Below are 8,508 nucleotides of genomic sequence, written 5' to 3'. Positions count from 1 at the left end.
CCATGCAAGGACTGCACAGAACACTATATAGGACAAACAGGAAGACAGCTAACGATCCGCATCCATGAACATCAACTAGCCATGAAACGACACGACCAGCTATCCTTAGTAGCCATACATGCAGACAACAAGCAACATGAATTCGACTGGGACCACACTACTTATCATAGGGCAAGCCAGACAGAGAACAGCCAGGGAATTCCTAGAGGCATGGCATTCATCCACAAACTCCATCAACAAACACATCGACCTGGACCCAATATACCAACCACTACAGCGGACACCGAAACTGGCAACCGGAAGCGGCAGGGACAGACCACTATAAACACCGGAGGAAACATCAAAGAAGCGCTTCGCAGGAGGCTCCCAAGCACTGATGATGTCGCCTAGCCAGGGGACGAAACGTTTGCAACAAAAACTTCCAGCTCGGCCAACAGAACCACAGCAATTTATATGGTCTATCCCATGTTTGAGTCCGCTTGTGTTAATGGATGCTCCCTGATACTGTGAAATACTTTCCACAGTCAGCATACTTATACGGTCTATCCCATGTTTGGGTCTGCCAATGTTCAGGGATGCTCCCTGACACTGAATACGTTTGTATGGCCTCTCTCCTGTGTGTGCCTGCTGATGATTATGAAGGCCCCTTGACTCTGTAAAATACTTTCCACATTCAGTACATTTATATAGCCCCTCTCCTTGTGGGTCTGCTGGTTACTATGAAGGTTCCCTGACACGTGAAATGTTTTGCACATTCAGTGCATTTGTATGGCCTCTCTCCTGTGTGCGTCTGCTTGTGATTATGAAGGCTCCATGACTCAGTAAAAGACTTTCCGCATTCACTGCATTTATATAGCCCCTCTCCTTGTGGGTATGCTGGTTACTATGAAGTTCCTTTGCTATGTGAAACTCCTTGCACTTTCCTTGCATCATATAGCCTCTCTCCTATGTTGATCCACTGATGCATGTACTGGTCCTGTGGCTGAAACTTTTCTCACATTCACTACAGTTACTGTACACAGCTTTTATTTTGTACGGATCTACTGGTGCCATGAAAATCCCCCGATATTATGAATTCTCTGCCCTGGATATTTTTAATGAATGATCCCCTGCTCATTTACTGTTGTACAAGGTTTTATTTTGGTTAAGAAAAAAATGTGCATAAATTCCAGGGTACTTACTGATCCACTATTGAAGAAAATCAGCAATGGGAAATGCACCATTGCAATGAGGTCAAGAATGGTACTCACTTTGCCGCACTTGTTACTCTGCTGCAAAAGGCAGAAGGAAGATTCTCAATTAACCATCTAGAAATTTATTTTGGAACTACAATTCACAGTCATCTCTATACTGAAATAGGATTGCTGCCTATGTTAATTTTGAGAGCTAAAAGCGTCCTCTAGTAAGAGGAGTGTGGAGAGAGAAATTATCGATCAGGTATTGCATATTAAACAGTACTCAAATATTTCAAATTCATATATTCAGTCTTTAAAGACTGATCTTGTTAATTCAATGATTTTTGAGAAAGAACTATTTAAGACCAGTGTTTTAAAGGATCACTGAGTGTTTTGAAAAGTGAGTAACCTGACACTCATGGCTGTTTGAACAAACAGTCATTGAAGTTTGGGTTGTAAATGAAGTGGAGCCGAAGAGTTGTGTATAGATACAGCTGGATGGCAACATGACATTGATTGACCTGTGGATTAGTCTTTAGCCTGCAGACAACTGTGTGACTGGTTCTCATTGAGTCATACAGACCCTTCAGTCCAACTCATTCAAACATCCCAATCTGACCTTGTCCCATTTTCCAGTGTTAAAGTAGAGATTTGAGACGGCCCAGGGAATCCCTTATGGACTCACCTGTAAGCCTCTCTCTGGGTTCATCCCAGAGATCGTATTCTTTTAATAAAAAACCTCTTACAGACAGATTAGTTTAATTTTAGTCAGCCCCTTTATTTACTAATAGCATCACTGTTACAACATAACACTGATACCTATAATCTAAACTAATTAGGTTCTAATAACCCAGGAGAATGGGGTACACAGCTCTTCAAGAGCCCCAGCAGTCTACTCCTATGTACTGATACAAAGTGGCTTCCTTTATACAAAAGTTTACAAAAACATTGCATGTTCTTAATTAGACAGATAACTTGAAAGACAATAATTTGTAAGGAAGAAGCGTTAATTGACTAATCACTCCTTCGGGCTCTAAGCCATTTATTAGGTGGGAAAAACATACCCAGCCGAGTTAGGCACCTGCTAGTGAGATAAACTATCATAAAGAGTTACCAGTCTGAGTTAATTGGAGAGTTCACAAGGTAACCTTGCACAGCTCACATGTCAGATACAATTTTTTTATTTCCAAAATATACTTTATTCATAAAAATATTTTGATGATCTCTACAATTGGTCATGCCATACATACGTAAACCTGGCAGCATGGACGAGTTTAGACCGAAGGCTGTGATTCCACCTGTATGATTCTGTGACTATTACTATAGAAGGGCTACCAGAATAATATGGAATATTCTAAACTTGATCTCACTAATGTCCAGTATAGTTGCAATATTGTGTCCCAACTCCTGTACTCAATGTACTGATCAGTGAAGGCAAGCATGCCAAATGCCTTTTTCACTACCCTATTTCCTTATGATCTGTACAATTGGCCATGCCATACATACGTAAACATTCCATTTCTATGCATTCAGAGATGGAGTAATCATTCATATATATACGTCTGTACGTTTACTATCCATATAATTAGCTGAGGCGTCAGCAGAGCCCACTTACTGCGTGGGCCCCTGTTCTTTGGCAGGCAGACATTACACGGTGGTCTTTCCCCACCCCACCTTGGCAGCAGCTGCCCCAAGCTTCAGCACGTCCCTCAACACGTAGTCCTGGACCTTGGAATGTGCCAGTCCGCAACACTCAGTCGGGGTCAGCTCCTTCAGCTGTAAGATCAACAGGTTTCGGACAGACCGCGTCTTTCACCGGGTTGATGATCCTCCAGGCACAGTTGATGTTCGTCTCGGTGTGCGTCCCGGGGAACAGACCGTAGAGCACGGAGCCTCGCGTCACGGCGCTGCTCAGGATGAACCTCGACAAACACCACTGCATTCCTCTCCAGACTTCCTTTGCGTAGGCACATTCCAGAAGGAGGTGTGTGACAGTCTCGTCCCCTCTGCAGCCGCTTCGAAGACAGCGTGCGGTGCGGCAGAGAGTCCGGGCGTGCATAAAGCATCTCACAGACAGAGCCCTTCTCACCACCAGCCAAGCCATGTCTTGGTGCTTGTTGGAAAGTTCTGACGATGAGGCATTCTGCCAAATAACTTTGACAGTCTGCCCAGGGAGCCGCTCAACAGGATCTGCCCTCTCCTTTTCCCGAAGGGTCTCAAGGACACTACATGCTGACCACTTCCTGGTGGACTTGTGGTCAAAGGTGTTTTTCTTTATAAATTTCTCTACGAAGGGCAGGTGATACGGAACGGTCCAACTACTCGGAGCGTTCCACGGCAACGAGGCCAGGCCCATCCTTCGCAACACCGGGGACAGGTAGAACCTCAGTACGTAGTGACACTTTGTGTTTGCGTACCGGGGATCCACGCACAGCTTGATATAGCCACACACAAAGGTGGCCATCAGGATGAGAGTGGCATTTGGTGTGTTTTCTCCCCCCGTTGCCCAGAGCTTTGTACACCGAGTCCCTTCGGACCCGGGCCATCTTTGATCTCCATATAAAATGGAAGATGGCCTGGGTGACTGCGATGGCACAGGTCCTGGGAATAGGCCAGAACTTTGCCATATATAACAACACTGACAGTGCCTCACACCTGATGACCAGGTTTTTACCTGCGATGGAGAGCGCCTGTAGCCCAGTTTCTGCCTCGGTTTCTTGATATGCTCCCCTCAAGACTTGGCGCACGCCTCAGCCCTTCCGAACGAAATACCCAGCACCTTCAAGTGTCCTGACGGTGAAGGGGATGAAGAATTGGTCAGCCCAGTTCCCAAAGAGCATGGCCTCGCTCTTGCCTCGGTTGATCTTGGCCCCCGAGGCCCATTTGAACTGGTCACATATGCACATGATTCTGTGCACAGACAGCAGATCAGAGCAGAAAATGGCGAAGTCATCCATGTAGAGGCAAGCCTTAACCTGCAGGCCCCCGCTGCCAGGAATAGTCACCCCTCTCAGGCTCACATCCTTCGTGATGGACTCGGCAAATGGCTCTATGCAGCACACAAACAATGCAGGAGAGAGAGGGCAGCCCTGCCTGACTCCAGATCTGACTGGGAAGCTATCTGATTCCCACCCATTGATTGAGACTGCACTGACAATGTTGGTGTAGAGCATTCTGATCCAATGGCAGATTCCCTCCCCAAAGCCCATTTTGGAGAGAACATCTCTCATATATGTATGTGATATCCTGTCAAAGGCTTTTTCCTGGTCCAGGCTGATGAGGCAGGTGTCCAACCCCCTGTCCTGCACGTAGGCGATTGTATTCTTGAGGAGTACGAGATTCTCAGCGATCTTCCTGCCTGGTACAGCACAGGTTTGGTCAGGGTGGATCACCGATCCCAGAGCAGACCTGACCCGGTTGGCAATGACCTTTGCCAAGATTTTGTAATCTGCATTAAATAGTGAGATTGGTCTCCAATTTCTGTTTTCCTCCCTCTCCCCCTTCCGCTTATAGATGAGGGTGATGATGCCTTTCCTCATGGATTCATTCATGGTACCTACCAGAAGCATACTCACATACACTTCCAGCAGGTCCTGGCCAATCAAGTCCCACAGAGCAGAATAGATTTACAAAATGGCTTCTTAGCAAGGAGGACAAACTTTTGACCATAAAATGGCTTCCTGACACATTGTGCCAGAACATTTTCAATTTTAGGCCTAGAATAATTTCTAAGCTAGGAGCAGATTCCTGCTTTTTAAGCACTGCATTATTCTGTACCTGAGGCTGAGATGTTACCATAAGGTTGCATTTAAACTGATGCATTAGTCTTCAAATTAAACATGCTTTATTTTCGGGGTTGTGATTCAAATTCAAATAAGACATAAGATCTGATTAGTTCGAATTGACAGGGGGGCAGATTGCAAAGTCTGTAGAGTGGTCTGCAAGAACAGCAAGTAATTTAAAGCTTCATCAATGTTATCTTTTACAGAGTTTGTATTTAATAACCGGTAATGGCTACTCAATATCATCATAAAGTCCCAAAATGCAATTAAATTCAATCCATAGCCGGTAAGCACTAAGAGTTAATTTTCTGCTGGCTTCAGCAACCTCAGCAATAAAATGGTTTCTCTCTCTAGTGTCCTTTTGAACTCTCAAGTCAGGGTCTTGTAACAGCAAAGATTTTTTTCCCTCTGTTTCTGCCTCGCTTGCAAGGGGTAATGAGAATCCATTATAATTGACAGGATCTGACCATGAATTACAAGACTTTTGATAGTACCCAGTTTTGTTTCAGGGTCAGAATCACTGTCATTAATTTCACAAGGGAATGGCTGTGAATGTTATCAGTTGGTATCCTGTTTACACAGATTCATCAATAACTAATGCAAATATTCTTAATTGCCTTACAGCATCCTGTTGTCACTTGGTGAGCACAGATGTCCCTATCTTCTGCATTCCTTGAGTTCCCCACTTTTTCTTAGCCTTCCTGTCTGTCTATTTTCTAGTGCAGCAAATGTGTTCTATAATTCAGCATTACATTTTAGTCTAAATGTTTAAAGACAAGTTTTGAGGCTATAAACTTTCTCATCAGCATTTGATCCATAACCCTCTAAACCCTTCCTATGCATCTAACCATCTAGATGCCTGTTACATATTGTAATTGTATCTGCCTCCACCATTTCCTCTGGCACCATCCACCTCTGTGTCAAAAAGTTACTTTGCAGGTCCTATTTAAATGTTCCCCTTGATATCTTAAACTCATTCCCTCTAAAATTCGACTTTTCCACCATGGGAAAAAGAACTTTTTTTTTATTCATTTGTGGGACTTGGGTGTCGCTGGCTGGCCAGCATTGATAGCCCATGCCTATTTGCCCTTGAGAAGGTGGTGGTGAGCTGCCTTCCTGAATCGCTGCAGTCCACTTGCTCTGGGTTGACCCATAACGTCGGTAGAGAGGAAATTCCAGGATTTTGACCCAATGAGTGTGAAGGAATGGCGGGATATTTCCAAGTCAGGATGGTGAGTAGCTTGGAGGAGAACTTGCAGGGGGTGGTGTTCCCAAGTACCTGCTGCCCTTGTCCTTCTAGATGGAAGTGGTTGTGGGTTTGGAAGGTTCTGTCTAAGGCTCTTTGGTGAATTTCTGCAGTGCATCTTATAGATAGTACACTATCCATGCCCTTTGGATTTTATAAACCTCTATAAGGTCACCCCTCAGCCTCCAACACTCCAGGGAAAATAGCCCCAGCCTATTCAGCCTCTCCCTAAAACTCAAATCCTCCAGTCCCAACAACATCTTTGTGAAAATCTTTTCTGCACCCTCTCAAGTTTAACAACATCTTTCTTATAGAGATGTGTAGGGATAGCAGATGGGACTAGTTTTGTTTCGAAAACCTGGCAGCATGGACGAGTTTAGACCGAAGGCTGTGATTCCACGCTGTATGATTCTGTGACTATTACTCTAGAAGGGCTACCAAAATAATATGGAATATTCTAAACTTGATCTCACTAATGTCCTGTATAGTTGCAATATTGTGTCCCAACTCCTGTACTCAATGTACTGATCAGTGAAGGCAAGCATGCCAAATGCCTTTTTCACTACCCTGTTTCCTTATGAGTCCACTTTCAAGGAACTATGCACCTGCACCCCTAGGTCTCTTTGTTCGGCAACACTCCCCTGGGCCCTATCATTAACTGTATAAGATCTGCCCTAAAACGGTTATCTAAAGTAAGCTCCATCTACAACTCCTTGGGCCATTGGCCCATCTGATCAAGTTGTACTCTGAGATCATTCTCACTTGACTGAACAGCTTGGGCCTGGAATGGGATACAGAGAGAAGTGATTGATTTTTCGCAGCTCAGGAACTGTCTCCCTCTGCTCCAAGGCTGTGAAAACCAACATTAAACATGAAGGAAAATATGTGTTCTTTATTTCAACAGTTATTGTAAGCTGTGACTTTTAACTGGTAATTGAGAGAATGCTTGTAAGCAAACCTGCCACCCTATGTCTTTCAAACTAGTGGCAGCATCTGGAGAAAGATGTCAGAAAGCAATGTTCTGATCAACAGCAGAATCACAAGGATCATCTGAGGAACATATGAATAGAAACTACTGAACTGCCTTCCCACTTTTTCTCTGCCCATAACCTATTTTCCATGCCTGTTTATCTGTATGTGAGTGTAAAGGGAAGTTTATAAAGGAGTTAACGATTTATTTTTTGGTATTGTATGCTGACAGTTTGTAACTGTTTACCTGTAGCTAGAATCTAATTGCTTGTAATAAATAGTTATTCTTGTTAAAAACAGAAATCTGGTCTGAACTGTCTATCAATCTGTTTCTGAAAATAGTGTAGTTATTTTAAAATCTTTACCTTTTGTGATTACTTCTGGAATAATGGGTCTTGACGTCCAGTGTGCTACCCCATTGAGTCATGGTGAAATTCTTGAAGGCATAAGGAATATACTACTGCCGTTTTAGGAATTGTTGTAAACCACTACATAAACCAGATCTTAATAAAAGAGCAGGGGAACTGGTTGGCAGCTGTCAGTGACCTTGAGAATTGCAATAAGGTTCATTGTTTCTCTATAAACAGTTGATGAGTTTGCGATATTAGAAGTGAGGATTCACTGAGGATATGTATGCTTACAAAATCCTATGTTGTTAGCTGATCTTTCCTGACATTGGATAGTATCAAAGTCAAGTGAGGTCAGAAAATGATGGATTGACAAGGTGTGACAAATAGAATAAGGAAGGGAGAACATGGGGTGTGTACCACTGGCTTGATACAGGCTGGGCAGAATAATGGAGAAAATTCTACAGAGTATAAGAGGAACATTCTCCATACTTGCTGTAGTGTGGATTGGCTTGATGGGCTGAATGGCCTCATCTGTTTGTATGAAACACCACCTCAGTGACAAAGTGAAGGACGTTGTTTCAGCTGGGACACAGGCAGTGGCATGTGTTATTGTCATGGTGGTTTGTATAGGGTACAATATCTCACTGTGTGCCAGTGTGTGATGCTATATCAATGAGGTCAGTGGAAACCAAAACCTCAACGTGGGTGAGGGGGTGTAATACCGTCTTAAAGGAACTGTGAGGAATGGGAACAATTTCAGTACAGGTAGGTAGTTGTTAACACAGTCTGAATGGAGCTGTTTGCAAAAAGGGAAAAGTGTTTCATCATGGGTGGGGGTGTGTAACACTATCTCAATTAAGCTGTGTGGGGAATGGTACTAGTGTCTCATTGTGGTTGGGGGTGTAACATGAATCAATAGAGTTGTGTGTGGGATAAGAACATTGTCTCAGAGTGTGTGGGTGGGCCGGGGGGGTGAACACTACCTG

This window comes from Chiloscyllium plagiosum, chromosome 47 (assembly GCF_004010195.1).
Source record: "Chiloscyllium plagiosum isolate BGI_BamShark_2017 chromosome 47, ASM401019v2, whole genome shotgun sequence".
Taxonomy (NCBI): Eukaryota; Metazoa; Chordata; class Chondrichthyes; order Orectolobiformes; family Hemiscylliidae; genus Chiloscyllium; species Chiloscyllium plagiosum.
The sequence above is the reverse complement of the archived record's forward strand: the minus strand, read 5'-3'. Positions refer to the sequence as shown.